Consider the following 17629-nt stretch of genomic DNA (forward strand, 5'->3'; position numbering starts at 1 on the left):
ACAAATGAATGGAACAGGTAAGATTATTTGCTGGGAATAACATTAACTGAATATTACATGAATATATGCAAAGATCAACATCTGGTGAAAATTAAATGAAAGTATGGAATAATTAACAAAAGTGAAGACATTCGTGGAATAAACAATTTGAGCCAGCCGTTAAGTTAAATTCTTTATTTTTTTTGTATATTTTATTTATTTTTTATTGTTTATTCTTTATGTGTTCTTCATAATCTGGAATAAATTGTCAGGCAGGTGCCTTGGAAAGGCATCACATCTGCTTGGTTGCAACAATCCATCAGTTTACACAATGTCTAAATCAAAAAGAAACTGATATCAACGAATGGCAATTTAAATTAAATTGAAATATTCTTGACAGAAGCCTTAAGTTTACGACTTAGATGAAGGATCCTCCAATTTTATACCTCAGTTGTAAGGTGGCACAATTGAGACTGTTTTCACTGAACCAGTAGCTGGCGACAGAAGGCAAAGCCAGTCTAGAAGGTAGGATTGCAGAATGAATTAAACACAATCCATTTTATTTGTTGATTTGAATACCCTAGAACAGCAGTTTTCAAACTGCCCCCCTAAACTCACATTCCATCTTATGTAATTCCTATGCCATAAGTGCTCTGTGATTAGTAAGGGATTACTTAAGGTGGTATGTGAGTGGAAAGGGAAGGTTGAGAACCACTGCTCTAACTGAAACATTTTGGTTGATAAAAATTGTCAATGGCTCATTTCCTTTGGAGTTATGAAACCATCCACATAATGAGTCAATTAGGTACGATTAAAACAGTGGTTTTCAAACTTCTTCTTTCCACTCATTTTCCACCTTAAGCAATCCCTTACTCATCACAGAACACTTATGGCACATAAAGTGGAATGTGAGTTTAGGGGAGCATTTTGAAAACCACTTCCCTAGAAATAAGGACTGAAGGTTTGTGAATAGTTCACAGAAAACTTTGCAGAAATAATGTGGCAATCAGAGCTGATACCTCGCAGCTTCTGCAACCCTGTTCACTCCAGTCCTCTGCTGAGCTGGGTGGGAGCCAGTCTCTGTGCCAGAGACATGACCACCTCAATTTGTCCCTGATAGGTCATTCCCCTCAACAGTATTTAAAACAGTGTGCTTATTGAGGGGGAACAGCTACATGGGTGTTCTGCATGGTCTGCCTCTTCCCTTTCCCCTCTTGACAGTCACCCATCTCATGACCTTTAGGGGTGACTGTCTCCCTGAAACTGTTGTCGGTCACTGCCTCTGCACACGGAGTTTATGTACTCTTGATGTGATCATGTGGGTTTCCTTGCTTCCTCCCACTTTGGTTGGTAGATTAATTGGTCACTGTGCAATAGAATATGGAGGCAGAAAAAATTATGGGGGAAATTATCCACCTTAAATTTCTTCAATTCATGCAACACCTCTTCCTCCTTGATATCAACATGCCCTAGAACAGTGGCATACCTGATACTGAGCTCATTGCATCTTTCTCCTTGGAGATTACCAATGCATAGTTCACCCACATTCTTTGGTTTTTCTTGTGTCTTTGGTGACCCTATCCTTTTTTATATACCCTTGTTTTATTTATATATATATATATATATATATATATGTATGTTTGTTTCATGTTGTTGACCTTGCTGATGCTTTGCCACACCAGTGGTTCTCAATCTTTTCCTTTCCACTCACATCCCACTTTAAGTAATCCCTATGCCATCGGTACTCTGTGATTGGTAAGGGGTTGCTTAAAGTGGGATGTGAGTGGGAAGGGAAGGTCGAGAACCATTGCTCGTGATCCAATTGTTACTGAAGTATTTTGCTTGAGAAAATTGTCATTGGCCCATTTCCTTTGGAGTTACCCCTTACTAATCACAGAGCACCTATGGCATAGGGACTACTTAAAGTGGTATGTGAGTGGAAAGTAAAAGACTGAGAACCACTGGTCTAAACCTTAAGCTCCAATTGCTGACTATCTAAAAGTAATTTTGGTTGCTCTGAGACTCTCTCTTGATGACAGTGTAGTCTCTATTGCTGTATTTATTTTGTCACTTCCATTTCTTCATTGTCTAATATATAAGCTATAGCAGAAAATTCACATTTCCTGTACAGAAGCAAGTTTACAGATTTCGAACCAGAGAATCGCAGAATATTACAGCACAGTAAAAGCCATTCTGCGCTTCTAGTCTGGGTCAAACTATCATCCTGCCTAGTTCCACTGATCAGAACCCAGTCCATATTGCTCCATACCCCTCCCATCCATGTACCTAACCAAATTCTTCTTAAATATTAAATATTAAAAGTGAGACTTCAGCTGGAAGCTCATTCCATATTCCCACCACTCTCTATGGAAGAAACTCGCCCCCCCCTAAATTTCTCCCAATTTCACCCTTAACCTATGCCCTCGGGTTGGTTTCTCACCTAACCTCAAAGAAAAAAAAGCCTACTTGCATTTATTCTATCTAATCATCTATCAAATCTCCCCTCATTCTTCTACAGTCTAGGGAATAAAATCCTGACCTGTTTGAGCTTTCCCTGTAACTCAGTTCCTCAAGTCCCAGCAACATTCTAGTAAATCTTCTCTGCACTATTTCAATCTTATTGATATATTTCCAGTAGTTCGGTGACCAAAACTGCACACAATACTTCAAATTTGACCTCACCAATGTCATATACAACTTTATTCAGCGCTGTTGAGTGGGTAGGAGGAGCATGAGAGAGGTGAGCAAGTGAGCTGGGCTTGTCAGGTGCTAGTTGGCGGTTAGTGCTTTAAAGAGCAATTAAGGGTTAAACAGTAAAGTGATTGGTGGGTGTGAGTAATTGAGATAATTGGCAGGGACAATTAAAAAGGAGGGGAAGCTTTGATTCATGTGGTATAGAGAAGGAGTGGAGCTTTGAGGCTCTGGCATAAGAGGCTTTGGAGAGAAGAAGCTGAGGAAGAATTTTCTCCTACAGAAGTAAGGCTGGAAAGTTTTTTAATTAACAAGAATGGGTATTGGGGGCAGTCCAGTGCTCTGGCTGCAGGATGTGGGAAGTCGGAGAGAATATTTATTCCTGATGACTGTATCTACAAAAGATGCACCCAGCTGCAACTCTTGACAAACTGATTTAGGGAGCTGGATGAACTTTGGATCTTAAGGGAGGCAGAGGTAGTGACAGACAAGAGTTTTAGGGAGACTCTAAAGGTCATGAGATGGGTGACTGTCAGGAAGGAAAAGGGAAGAGGCAGACCATGCAGAACACCCATGTAGTTGTTCCCCCCTCAATAAGCACACTGTTTTAAATACTGTTGAGGGGAATGACCTATCAGGGACAAGTTGAGGTGGTCATGTCTCTGGCACAGAGATTGGCCCCCACCCAGCTCAGAAGGCTACTTGGTTTGACAAGAGGATGGGGGGGGGGTGGTTCTGTGAATGAGATTGAGGAATCCAGATGGTATGTTGCCTCTCAGGTGCCATGGTTGGTGTCTCTGATTGAGTTCATAGCCTTCTGTAGGGGAAGGGTGAGCAGATGGATGTTGTGGCCCATGTAGGGACCAATGACATAGATAGAAGTAGGGATGAGGTCCTGAAGAAGGAATATAGGGAGTTAGGAAAGAAGTTGAAAAGCAGGACTTCAAGGGTGGTAATCTCAGGACTGCTGTCAGAGCCAGATGCCAGAGAGGGAAGGCACAGGAAGTTGTGGCAGAAGAATATGTGGCTGAAGAGTTGGTGGCAGGGGCAGGGGTTCAGATTTGTGGATCATTGGAATCTCTTCTTGGAAAGGTTTGACCTCTACAAAAAAGATGGGCTGCACCTGAACTGGAGAAGGTGGGGGGGGGGGGTGCAATATCTTAGTTGGCAGGTTTGCTAGAGCTGGTGGGGAGTGTTTAAGCTAGTTTGGTGGGGGGGGGGGGAAGAGGTGGGAATCAGAATATGAGGGCAGAGATTAGGGTAGAAGGACAAAAACATGATGCTATATGCTCTGAGATGGTGAGGAAGGACAGGCAGGGGACAAAACATAAATATAGCCAGTTAGAGGGTTTGAAATGTGTCTATTTCAATGTTTTGGGAATAAAGGGGATGAATTTGGAGCTTGGATCAGTACGTAGATTTACTATGTTGTTGCCATTACTGAAATTTGGCTGGAGGAAGGGCAAGATTGGCTGATCCAGATAGTAGGGTTTAGATTTTTAAATAAAATGGGAGGTAGAAAAGGCAGGGGGAGGGGTAGTTTTACTGGTCAGGGGCATATAGTAGTCAGGATGGAGCTTGATCACAATTATAGAAACGGAGGATGCTGTAGAGAGAATGTCCACTGAGTCAGACAAGGGAGGAAGTCAGAAATAGGAAGGGACCTATCCCTGTGCTGAGAGTAGCCTATATGCCCCCCCCCCCCCCCCACCCATAGCCCTTGGGACATTGCTAAGCAAGCAGATTTTGGAATGGTGCAGGAAATTCAAGTTTGTAGTTATGGGTGATTTCAACTTTGCTAATATTGACTGGAACCTACAGACTGCAAGAGGGATAGATAGGGATGAATTTGTCACGTGTGTACAAGAAGGATTCTTGAAACCGTGTGTAGACTGCCTGACTAGAAGAGATGCCATACAGGATCTGGTCTGGGGAATGAATGGTCAGGTGCAGAACCTCTCAGTGAGGGAGCATTTTGGTGAGAGTGACCAGAAGTCCCTTGGCTTTAATATAGCCATGGAAATAAACAGTCAAACTGGGGAAGGGCTAATTATCGAGCAATGAGGCAGGAGCTAGCGAGGGTAAATTGGAAACCGATGTTGAAGGGTGAAAGCACATAAGTCATGCGGAGGAAGTTTAGGGACCACTTGAGCAAGGTTCAAGATAGGTTTGTCTCACTGGGACAAGGAAAAGGGAATCGTGGCTGATGAGATGGGTCAGGCAGTAAATCAAGATGAAGAAGGAAGGTTTAGATATAGGAAATGGGAAACAGGAGGGGCTCATGAGAAGTATATGGTAGCCAGGATGGAGCTTGAGAAAGGACTTGGGAGAGCTCAAAGGAGGTATGAGGAGGCCTTGGCCTGTAGAATTAAGGAGAACCCCTCTCCCCCCACGGTGTTATGTGAAGAAGAGGGGGATGATGAGAATGAAGGTGGGGTTGCTAAAGGATAAGGGAGGCAACATGTGCCTGGAGATGGAGGAGGTTGGGTAGGTCCTAAATGAATACTTCGTCAGTATTCACAAGAGAAAAGGACCTTGATCACTGAGGTTCAAATTGAACAGGCTTGAGTGCAGGACAGTGTGGAGATTAAGGAAGCAGAAGTGTTGGATCTTCGTAAAAAAACATCAAGATTGACAAGTTCCCAGAGCTGGATACAATAGTACCAGGCTGCTGTGGGAAGTGACAGAAAAGGTAGCTGGGGCACTAGCTATGATCTTTGAATCCTCTTTGGCTGCAGGTGAGGTGCAATAGGGAGAATCCTGGGAATTATAGTCTTGCATCAGTGGTTTGTAAACTAATGGGAGAGGATCCTTGAGGATAAGGATCTATGAGCATTAGGGAGAAGACCAGTTTACTCAAGGAGAGTCAGTGTAGCTTTGTGAAGGGAAGGCCATGCCTCACAAATCTTTTCTGAGGAGGTACAAAACATTGATGAGTGCAAGGTGGTAGATTTTAACAAGGCATTTGACAAGGTTCCCCATGATAGACTCATCCAGAAAGTCGTGAGTCACAGAATCAGTGGAAAATTAGCTGTTTGGATTTTTTTTTAAAAAAGGGCTTGTAGGAAGAAAGCCGAGTAGTAGTGGAAGGAAAGTATTCTGGCTGAAGGTCGGTGACTAGTGGAGTGCTGAAGGGACCTGTTCTGGGACCCCTGCTCTTTGTGCTTTTTATAAATTAGCTGGATGAAGAGGTGGAAGGATGGGTCTGTAAGTTTGCTGGAGGTTGGAGGAGTTGTGGATGGAGTTGAAGGTTACAAGAAGATATATTCGGGATGCAGAGTTAGCCAGAAAAGTGGCAGATGGATTTCAATCTGGATAAGTGTAATGATTTTGGAAGGACTAACCAGAATGGTCGATTACTTGATTGTGGATGAACAGAGGGATCTTGTGGTGCAAATTCATTTATCCCTCAAGGTAACCATACAGGAAGATAGGATAGTTAAGGCCTATGGGATGCTGGGCTTCATTAATAGGGAGATTGAATTCAGGAGTAGAGAGGTCATGAATCTCTGGTAAGACCACACTTAAAGTTCTCTGTTTAGTTCTCTTCACTTCATTATAGGAAGGATGTGGAAAATAGGGAGAAGGTGCAGAGGAAATTTACCAGAATGTTGCCTGGATTAGGAAACCAGTCTTGTGAGGCAAGGTTAGCAGAGCTGTGACTTTTCACCTTGAATCGTAGAAGGATGAGAGGAGACTTGGTGGAGGTCTACAAGATTGAGAGGCATAGATCGGGTGGACGGCCAACACCTGTTACCTAGGAGAGGATCAGCAAACACATGAGGACATATACCATAGAATAATTACAGCACAGAAATAGGCCAATTTGGCCCTTCAAGTTAAGGGAGGGAAGTTTAAGGGAGACATCGGGGTAAAGAAGTTCTGGGTGCCTAGAATACCTTGCCAGGGATGGTAGTGGAAACTGAAACGTTGGGGGCATTTAACAGAATCTGAGACACATGGATTAAATGAAAATAGAGGGTTATGAGGTTGGGAGGAGGGTTTAGTACATTTTTTTTCAGGAAGGGACATGTTAGTCAGCTCAATATCAAGGGCCAAAGGGCCTGTATTGTGCTATATTGTTCTATGTTCACCATAAAATCCCAATTGCTATCCTCAAAACTTTGATTTATGAAGGCCAATATTCCAAAAGCTCTCCATGGCCCTGTCTATTCATGATGCCACTTTCAAGGAATTGTGTTTCTGTATTTCCAGATCCCTATGTTCTACTGTACTCCTTAGTCTCCTACCATTTACCATGCATGTCCTACCTTAGCTTGTCCTTCCAAAATGCAACACCTCAAGCTTTCCTGCATGAAATTCCTTCTGCAATTTTTCAACCAATTTTTTTTTTTCTCCTCTTTTAGCTGGTCCTGAAACTCTAAGCTTTGAAAGCCTTCATCACTGTCCACTACACTCCAACCTTTGTCATTTGCAACTAACTAATAACTTTGTCAAAATTCAACTAGGTCTGAGCACAATGTAAAGCTTATTTTGGCTGGGTAACTGACCCCAAGTATGCATGGTTGAAATAAGTACATAAAATGGAAGAGAGGAACAGCAAGATAATTATAAAGCAACTTCATTCTTCTTGTGAATTTTTCTTGGCTTATATATTCATATATTTTTATTGTTAGTATGTGGCAAGCGAACCTGGTCCCAAAATGGCAGATGTGGAAAATACGGGAAATTGACGTGCATCATTGACGATGATGACTGTAGTGAACTACGATTCACTAGAAGTGTGCTGTACTAACGACTGGTCCTGCCTCCTGGCTCCTCCCCATGGGGCCCGTCTATAACCCTGGTTTCCCACCTAAACTCTGAAACCTATTCTGGATGGTCCCTTTTGATATTACCAGTGGGGTCTCTATTTTCCAGCGGCAGATGGACAGGATGGTGGGTGAATATGGGTTGAAGACTACTACCTTCCCCTACCTTGAGAATGTCACCATCTGTGGCCACACTGTGGAAGACCATGATACCAGAGTTTTCTCCACGCAGGGGAGCCCAGAATCTCACTTTCAATTCTGACAAGTGTTTATTCATGACTACATGACTTGCTATCTTTGGCTAAGTCATGGAGAATGGTGTCATTAGCCCTGACCCTGATAGGGTCTCCCCAGGACCACAAAGGCTTTAAGGAGATGCCTGGGGTTTTTCCTCCAATTATGCCCAGTGGGTCCCTCAATACGCTGACAAGGTCATCCCCTCTTAAAGGCCACCACTTTCCCTCTTTTGGCCAAAGCCCAGCTGGCTTTTAATTACCTCCGAGCTTACATTGTGAAAGCCGCCATGCACGCGGTAGATGAGAATGTACCTTTCCAAGTGGAAAGTGACGCTTTGGCTGCTACTCTCAATCAGGCAGGCAGGCTGGTTGCCTTTTTCTCATGGACGCTTCAAGGCTATGAGATTTGGAACCCATCTGTGGAAAAGGAGGTTCAGGCCATTGTTGATGTCATAAGGTTCTGGAGGTACTACCTGGCTGGTAGAAGATTTATGCTCCTCACTGATCAGTGCTCTGTCGCATTCATGTTCAGCACCACCAAGAGGGGAAAAATCAAGAATGACAAAACTGCTAGGTGGAGGATCGAACTCTCCACCTACAGTTTTGACATCGCCTATTTGCCAGGGGCTCTTAACGACCCTCCAGATGCCTTGTCCAGGGGATGCTGTACCTGCGTACACACCGGTCAACTGCAGATCATACACAATGAGCTCTGCCATCCAGAGGTCACCTGTATGGCTCATTTTGTCAAGTCCCGCAATTTGCCCTATTCAATAGTAGATGTCAGGGAAATGACCAGGTCATGCCGGGTCTGCACTGCGTGCAAGCCACACTTTTATTGTCCCGCAAAAATGCACCTGATTAAGTCATCCAGGCTCTTCGAAAGGTTCAGCGTTGATTTTAAGGGACCTCTCTCCTTCACAAACAGGAACTTTCTCTCAGTCATCGATGAGTACTTCCACTTCATGTTTGCCATCCCGTGCCCAGACATATCTGCCTTGTCCGTTATGAAGGCCCAAGACTCTATTTTCACCTTGTTTGGGTATCCCAGCTATATTCATAGTGTCCGGGGCTCAGCCTTCATGAGTGATGAGCTGCGTCAGTACCTGCTGGTGAGGGGCATTGCATTCAGAAAGATTACCAGTAACAACCCCTGGGAGAACGGGCAGATTGAAAAAGAGAACACCATGATCTGGAAGGCTGTCAAACTTGTCCTGAAACAAAAAGTCCTTTAAGACTCACACTGACAGGATGTCCTCCCCATCGCGCCCCACTCAATTCGATTGCTACTCTGCACTGCAACCAATGCTACTTCTCATGAGCTCATGTTTACATTTTACAGAAGGTTGGCATCAGGACTACATTCCCAGCCTGGGTCACTAGTCCTGGTCTGCTCCTTCTCAAGAAGCACATGAGGAGAAGCAAGACTGACCCCTGGTGGAAAGGGTGAAATGGCTCCATGCCAACCCCACATACACCTGCATGGAGTTCCCTGATGGCAATGAGGACACTGTCTCCATCAAGGACCTGGCACCCACCGGAACAGAGGATTTGTTGCCTTGGGTCCCCCACAAGCTTCTGAGCTGTTTTCCCCACCCAGGTCTCGGGGATCCAGTTCAGGAGGAGAGTGAATCCCCTCTATCGTTGAGCTGGAGCCCCAGCCCACAACCCTTCCATCACAGGTGGACCAGGAGACTCAAGTAGCCCAAGGCATCCCGGTACTCTGGTGTTCCCCCAGGATCTCCAGACCCCTGGACCACCTGAATCAGTAAATAGTATTGTAAATATTTCTATTGTCTATAACCGGCTTCTGATCCTTGTTCCCTTCATCCATAGGCCCTTATTCTGAAGGGAGGAGTGAATGTATGAACTAGGATTCACTAGAAGTGTGCTGTACTAACACTTATACCACCTCCTGACTCCTCCCCTGGGGAGGCCTGTATATAACCCTGATTTCCCACCTAAACCCAGAACCCCTCTGAAGCCTGTTCATGAATCCTCCCTGTGTTGTAAGATAATAAGTGTTGGTTCTCCCTCCACCAGTTGAGTGTAAGCTTTAATCTATGCTACAATGACATCACAGTTGATGTCCCTTCCTGTCCATGTTACAGAAGCAGTGATGTATATAAGCTAGTATGCAAACCTGGAGGTGTCATTCGTGCACGAGGTGCCGCAGCATGTGCATCGACTTCCCTGCGCATACATCAACCCGACAATATTTTCAGTGATTCGACCATGTGTACACCACTGTCTATGGTAGCTCAGTATAGAATACTTTTCAACAAGTGGAGGGTTTTGACTGATCTCTGCTGTCGATCAAAAAGACCAATCTCTTCAAGGCAGCCAATAAAGTGTTCAAGACGATAACTTGGAGAATCTGCATGCAGTGGGATTTCTTCATCCCACCCTGAAAGTAATCTAATGTCCTTCTCTGCCCCTGAGTCCTGTCTGGTTTATGTAATACTCCAGACCCTATGTTGGGGGCACATGACAGGTTAGACACTCGGTCTCTCCAACCCCTTCAATGTGATATGACTGATCTGCTTCTGTCCTTCCAAAAGATAATTTTGTATAGGTGCATGGATAGGAGAGCTATAGAGCATTGCTTCTCAATCTTTTTCTTTCCACTCACATACCACTAAGTATCCCCTATGCCATAGGTGCTCTGTGATTAGTAAGGGATTGCTTAAGATGGTATGTGGGTGGGAAGAAAAAGTTTGAAAACCACTGTTTTATTCGTACCTCATTAACTCGTTATGTGCACTGTTTCATAACTCCAAAGGAAATGGGCCAATGACAATTTTTCTCAAGGATAATATTTCCATAACAATTGGGTCTAGAGCAGTGGTTTTCAACTTTTTTGAGAACCTCTGGTATAGAGGGCTATGGTCTGGTTATGGATTGATTGGGACTAGATGGGTGAATAGCCTGTTTCCGTGCCATGTTTTCTATGGTTCTCTCATTTCCCTATAGCTCTCAATTCACCACTTGTTCAAGATCTTCTCTTTAAATATCTCCACTAATGTAGATATTCTTCAGGATAGAAAATTACAGAGACCCACAAAAGCTGCAGATGTTTGGGATCTTGAGTAAACAATGAATTGCTGGAGGAACTCGGCAGACCAGACAACATCCAAGTAGAAATGATCAGTCATCATTTTGGCTCTGGAGCCTTTATCAAGATAATGTTAGAACAGGTGAAATCATTGAGGTGAGACCAAACACAGGTTGGATGACTGCTTTGTTGAATACCTACACTCTAACTACAGCCTCCTGTAGCCAACCATTTTACCTTCTGAAACCATTCCAGTGTGTTTGTTTGGCCTCATCCATTTGTCAGACTGAGGTTCAACCTATACCTGAGGGACATATCATTAGGGACAGCTCAGTTAGTGCAACGCTGTTACAGTGCCAGCAATTTGACTGGGGTTCAAATCCCATGCTGTCTATAAGAAGTTTGTACTTTCTCTCTGTCTCTGTGTGGGGTTTTCCCCGGACGTGGACTCGTGGGCTGAAGTGGCCTGTTAGCGTGCTTTGTCTTTTAAAAAAAATAAAAAATACTCCTACTGGTTAGCCTTAAACCTAATGGCATGAACATTGAACTCTAGTTTTAATAACCCCCATCTGATGCCATGGTTTTCCATCACTTCTCTACCTACACCTGTATTATTTTTTCTTCCTAACTTCTTTCCCACCCCCTCTTTGTGATTTCTACCTCTACCTGTCTCTCCACTTGCAAACCTTCTGTTCTGTATGTTCTTACTGCTAGGCCTCTTCCCCCAGCTTCCTTCCGCCCCCCCTCCCCCCTTTTCATTTCACCTATTCGATCTTGGCTTTGATTAAAGGGTCCAGATCCAAAACGGTGACTGATCATTTCTACTCACGGGTGCAGTCTGACCAATCTACTCCATCAATTGTTGTTAACACTCAAAAATATATTGGACTCTCAGAAGTTCCTAAACACCTGAGTTTTAAATGGTTTCCCCCCCCCACCCCACTCTTAATTTTGTTACTGTGACTCCTCATTTAAGATCTTTCCACAAGTAGGAACATCACAACATCTAACGTGTCAGGCTCTTGTAGGATCTTGTACGGTTCATTATAATCAGCCCTTATTTTTTAAACTCCAAAGTAAATGTAGATCAAATTTCTTTATTAAAAGACATCACCCTCTTTTCAGGTATTGGCCTATCAAGTCTCTTTTGGGCAGTTTTTAATGCTTAAATATAAGGAATAAAACCAAGGTGTGGTACCACCAGTACCTTGCAATGATAATAGAACTTCCCTATTCTTAAACTCCAATCATCTTGTAATAAAGGTCATTATGCTATTTTCCTTCAGAACCACTTGATTTAGCGGCCTACATTTTTGCAATTCCTGCACAAAAACAGAGATCCCTCTATACTTCACTTGCCTGAAATAATTTACAATTCGAATTACAGTATTTGATAGAATATAAGACCCACGGGCATAAGACCCCCATTTTGGCAGGAGATTTTGGAGAAAAAAAATTGTTTTGGTGTATTTACAAGGAAGTTGGTGAACGGGTTCCTCCTGCAAGGTCCTTATAGATAACGCATGTGTGTGCCTTCACTCGCCTCAGTGGAAGCCCGCCAGCCTTGCATGGCCTCCTTGCACACGACCAACAGCAGCAACATGTCCTCCTGCCTGCCACATGCTGAGGCCCAGGCCTCATCCCGCTCACTGATTGATTGACAGACATGCTGGGACCTCCGGGTGTGCGAGGGAGGGAGAGAAGCCGGTCATCGTGGAAACAGACAGCCCCAGCACCTCTGCGGGGTTCTTGAAGCTGGGTGAGTAGTTTGATCCTCCTGTCGATATCTTGCAGATGAAAGCCTCCGCCACATTTGTATATCGCTGCCCAAAGTGGCAGCACAAAATATATATATACAAGACTGGGGGAGTGGGTGGAGGGGTGTTAGGGCAACTTTTTTTGGGGGGGGGGTCATATGCTATCAGATTCAGTAGATTCCCTAACCCTAATCTACACGACTTCACTCATCTAATCAAGGAGATTCTTCAGCAGTTTCATTTTTGTGAAGCTCCTTTCATAACTCATTGGAAACATTCCTGCAGAATCAATCCATGTTGTTTCTTCAGTGCAAATAGGGTGGAGACATTTGTATTGCACCAAGACTTCCTGTCACTTGCACTTGTTTCATGTTGAAGTTTTGTCGTGGCTACAAATGATTTGCAAACCTTTTTTCCAGCTCGTGCATGAGCAGACAGAGACTCTAGTGTATGTGTTCATTTAATTGAGAATACTGTGATGTAATTAACAGCTTTTAATCCTGCTTCTGGATTACACGAGGAGGCCAATCTATCACAACAGATGATTCATTGACGCCTTACAATAAATTAATAAGCCACGACTTGAAAGCATCAAACAAAAATAAGTTTCTTAGGACTCTCGAAGCAGTTGTGAGATAGTTAATCATAAGTAGGAGTTTGTACATTGTCCGTGTCTTCATGGGTTTTCTCCGGTTTCCTCCCACCATTCAAAACGCACCAAGCGTGTAGGTTAATGGGGTAAAAATTGGGCGGCACAGACTCGTGGGCCGAAATGGCTGGTTACCCTGCTGTATAATCTAAATTTAAAAATAATCAAAGTTTAGTAAATAAAGCTAATGACTATCAGACAGAAAGCTGATAATTTAAGTCGGCCCCTGTTGCCAGTGTTGCATTGTAACCTGAACACTTAACCAATATAGAACGTTGTACTATACAATAAGTTATAATGACATGAAATGTTCCACATCAGTTTCCATATTTAGGAACAATGCCAGATTCTAGACATGATTAAAAATGAAAGGAAAAATATTTAGTTTTAAAACTCTGCATCCTTGTTTATCGTTCTGTCAAAAATGAATGAAGTAATTCACCTGGAAACAATCAAGACTGTCAGCTTCTGTACAGAAGATAAGCTCACTCAGCCTAAAATTGCACTGTGGCAGGCTCATACAAATTGGAATTTTAAAGAGCGTTTACTCCAAAATAGTGTCAAGATTTTGAGTTGAAATGGCCTTTGTACTTGCATCTGGTGATGTAATCGTAGAGCCAATTTGTCGGTTAAAATTTTTTCACAAAATAATACCTTGACTTTGCTCATTTCTCAAGATCCCCAACAATATGCATTGCAATGAATTAATGAGGCCCTCCAAGACATCCAGTTCTATTCAGGTCGCTGACAGAGATGCTTGTAGAACCACTTTAGTAGATACAACCTCACCTGTCTAGCCACATCGCTTCAGTTCCTTTGGCTAAACACAGCCTGCTGAAGCAACTCAGTGGGTCAAGTGTTGGAGAAAAAGAATTGTCGACTCTTCAAACTGAAACATTAACTTTTTTTTCTCTCTCACAGATGCTTTTTAACTTGAATGTTGAGACTCTATGAAGAACTGGTGAGACCTCACTTGGAGTACTCTGTAGAGTTTTGTGCATTGTATTCAAGGAAAATACGTGCTGGTGTTGGAAAAAGTTCAGAAAAGATTTACTAGAATGATACCAGGAATGAAGGGGTTTGTCAGCTCTTGAACTCGTTGGAGTAAAGAAGGATGAAGAGGGACCTTGTAGAGACATTTTGAATGTTGAAAGGCCTGGACAGAGTAGATTTGGTAAGGATGTTTCCCATGGTAGAATATTCTAGGACACATGAGCATAATTTCAGATATTAATGCATCAATTAAAAACTGATGTGGAAAATTTTCTTTAGTCAGAGGGTCATGAGTCTGTGGAACTTGTAGCCACATGTGGCTGTGGAAGTGGAGAAGTTTGCCAAGGGTTTGATTAATCAGGGAATCAAGGATTTCGGGGAGACTGGGTAGATGGATGTGCTCAAGATTAGAATGGCAAAGCAGACTTGATGGGCCAATGGGCTAATGCTCCTATATCTTGTGATCTCATGACTCGATGATGCGTTTGGTTTCAGATTTCAGCATCTGCAGTCTCCTGTGTGACTTTATTTCCTTTGCTGCTCTACTGAGCTCTGTACTGAGCATAGGATCCTTATCTGGGCCTCACTGCAGTAGTATTGAACAAATTATTATTGGGACTGTCACCATTCTCACCTCTGCTGCTTGTACCCTATTTGCCTTCCCTAGATAAAGATGTATTAAAAAATACAAGTGAAGGTCATTGTATTTAATTAACCCACATCCAATAATACTTGCACTTCCACAACAGACATAGATGAATATTTATGGTGTGAGGCTGAAGAACTCTCATATTAGCTCCGCACACGTCATGCCACTGTTGTCCTGTTGTGAAGGCAGTTTCATAAATCGAGAAATAAGATGGTTACTGTGATGAAAAATGAAGAGACTAAAATATGATAAATGATTATAAAACAGTGTTGCATATGAACCAAACTGAATTATGCAAAAACAAGCTTTTGTTACCCAAAATTATGGGCTGGAAGCAAGATTTGTTTTGACTGATTGGATATATTGAAGATTGAAAATGTTACTAAGTATATACTTCCATAATCAACTCATTTTTCTTCATTCAAAACAGTGACTATGTATTCCTCAGTTTGGTTTTTCATATTCTGTTCCTGAAACATTATCATATCTTCAAAACACTTAAGGATATTAATAACTCTTCATTTCCAGTTCATGGTGTTTTCTTGCAAGATTGAATGGCCTGGTTGCATTTGTGAGAGTAAGATTGTTAGAGCAGCTTGCACACACATTTTAAAACACAGAATATTTGCAGGACTTTTCCAGAAGGCTGTGCAGGAGGCAACAAAGTATCGACAGCAGCTTGCCTGGGAGAGCATGTGATCTTTGCAGGCAGAAGAGAAGAGTTTTGCTCTTTGAGTGGGAAGGTGTGAAACAGAGAGGAGAGACAGAAATCCGCTCCAGAGGGACAAGGTGGCAAACTTTGGAAGGCTGCCTGGTCAAAGGAGAAGACTGGCGGTCTGAAAGGTGACCTGAAAGAAAGGATCATCTGGAGAACCTTGAAGGGGGGCAAGTTTCATCAGCAAGACTGATTGAGAAGGAATCAGTTGTGGACGTCCTGGAAAAGGAATCTGTCTCTGAAAACCAGCAAGAACCCTCCTGAGTAGTAACCATTTGCCTGTTAAGCACCAAAGCCTGGTGAACTTTGTTAATGCTAACTTCTGTGCACAGTACAAGAATTGCCTGCAACCAGTGAGATTGGATTATGATCCAAAGAACTTTTCTAATCTTAAATATACATTAAACACACCTGCGCTTCATATTAGAGGAGGGATTAAGTAGTTGGGTAGGTTAAATAATAAGTTAAAGTTCAATTCTGTTTTCTTGTTCAAATATAATTAAAAACTACTTTTGTTTAATACACCTACATTAATAAAGTTTAAAAGATAAAAATTCTACACTGTACTTACATTGAACAAACTTCACTTGCATGAATACATAAACCTTAAAGTATTTTACTTTATTTTCAGTCATGTTTGAAAACATTTAATTGTCACTGCATATGGGGGGTGGGCCAACATGGTTACCTTTGAAAGCACCTCTTTTGCTTTGTCAACTGCTTCTGTGGCCAGAGCAGTTTTTTTTTAGGTTTGTCGGTGAGGATGTGGAACAAGGGCTTCATGATCCAGGCAGCTGCTGGGAAGAACCTGTTATAAAAGTTGACCATTCCCAGGAATTCTGCTACCACTTTAACTGTAGCGGGCTTTGGGAAGGCCTGAATGGCTGATACTTTGTCTGGAAGTGGGGTTGCGCCTGTATTCGAAATCCTGTGCCCCAAAAAGTCAATTGTGTGTTTGTCAAATGCACAAGGTTGATTGAAAGACTGAAATCCTGAAGCTTCTGGAACAATTGTTGCAGGTGTTGTCTGTGCTCGTGTTGATTCACTGGCCACTAAGATGTCATCGAAGTAGATGAAAAGGAAAGGCAAATCTCTTGTGACAGCATCCTTTAAATGTTGGAACATCTGAGATGCATTCTTAAGGCCAAAAGACATCGTCAGAGACCAAATGGAGTAATAATAGCCATTTTAGGGATGTCCTCTGGGTGGACAGGGATATGGTGATAACCTTTCACTAAGTCTACCTTCGAGAAGGTACGTTTGCCATGGAGGTTGGTGGCAAAATCTTGAATGTGTGGTATTGGATACAGTTGCATCCATAATCTCCACAGGTCTTAGGCCACCAATGCTTTGGGCACCATATGGAGTGGCGATGCCGAAGGATTATCAGACCTTTGGATGATGTCTAGTTCCTCCATAGTTTTGAACTTTTTTTTGGCCTGTAAAAGCCAGTTGTGGGGAAGTCTGCATGCTTTGGAATGTAGGGGAGGGCCAGTGGTGGTTAAGTAGTGCTGAACTCCATAACGTGCAGAGACTAAATGGAAACCTGGTGTAAGTAGTTCAGGAAACTCTACTAATAAGTTCACAAAATCATCAGTGCCGAGTATTTGCACAGCTGATGACCTGAACGAAGTGGGCAAGTGTGGAATATGGTGGCATGCACCAAACGGGGCCCTTTCACATCTACCAACAAGTCATGTACCCTCAGGAAGTCCGCTCCCAAAATGGGCTGACTTACAGCTGCTAGTGTGAAAGTCCAGTGGTACAGTGTATCATCTAATACCAGTTGTATCGACTAGGTACCATAAACTGCTAATCGTGGTGCCATTTTTTGGCAGCATGCAAGTCGGCTTGAGGCACTCGAGATTCCCGCTTGTAAGAGGATGGCAGGAAGATACTGAGCTCTGGTGTTGACTAGCAGTTTGCACCCCATGTGCTGATCAGTGGCATATAACAGGCCAGTCTGGTTGCCAACTGCTGAGGCCATCAGTGGTGGTTGGCATTGTCGTTTCCCTGGGAGTCAACCATGTAAATGCACAGTGGCACACAGCAGCGCACATTCCTGCCCCACTTTCTATGTTAGAAACACCACTCACTGTTCTCCAATGGCTTTTTCGTTCTCAGTAGCTTGTG

At 43.1% G+C, this 17629-nt stretch overlaps 1 long non-coding RNA gene across 1 annotated transcript; it reads right to left on the reverse strand.

The window, feature by feature from the left end:
* Nucleotides 1-202: 202 nt before the first annotated feature.
* Nucleotides 203-8070, reverse strand: LOC138740151 (uncharacterized). Its single transcript, XR_011342706.1, has 3 exons — nt 7991-8070; nt 6275-6427; nt 203-314 (listed from the first exon to the last, which is right to left on the reverse strand). It is a non-coding gene; the product is annotated as an uncharacterized lncRNA (long non-coding RNA).
* Between the last annotated feature and the right edge of the window lie 9559 nt (nt 8071-17629).

The sequence above is a fragment of the Narcine bancroftii genome, chromosome 7, assembly GCF_036971445.1.
Source record: "Narcine bancroftii isolate sNarBan1 chromosome 7, sNarBan1.hap1, whole genome shotgun sequence".
Classification (NCBI taxonomy): domain Eukaryota; kingdom Metazoa; phylum Chordata; class Chondrichthyes; order Torpediniformes; family Narcinidae; genus Narcine; species Narcine bancroftii.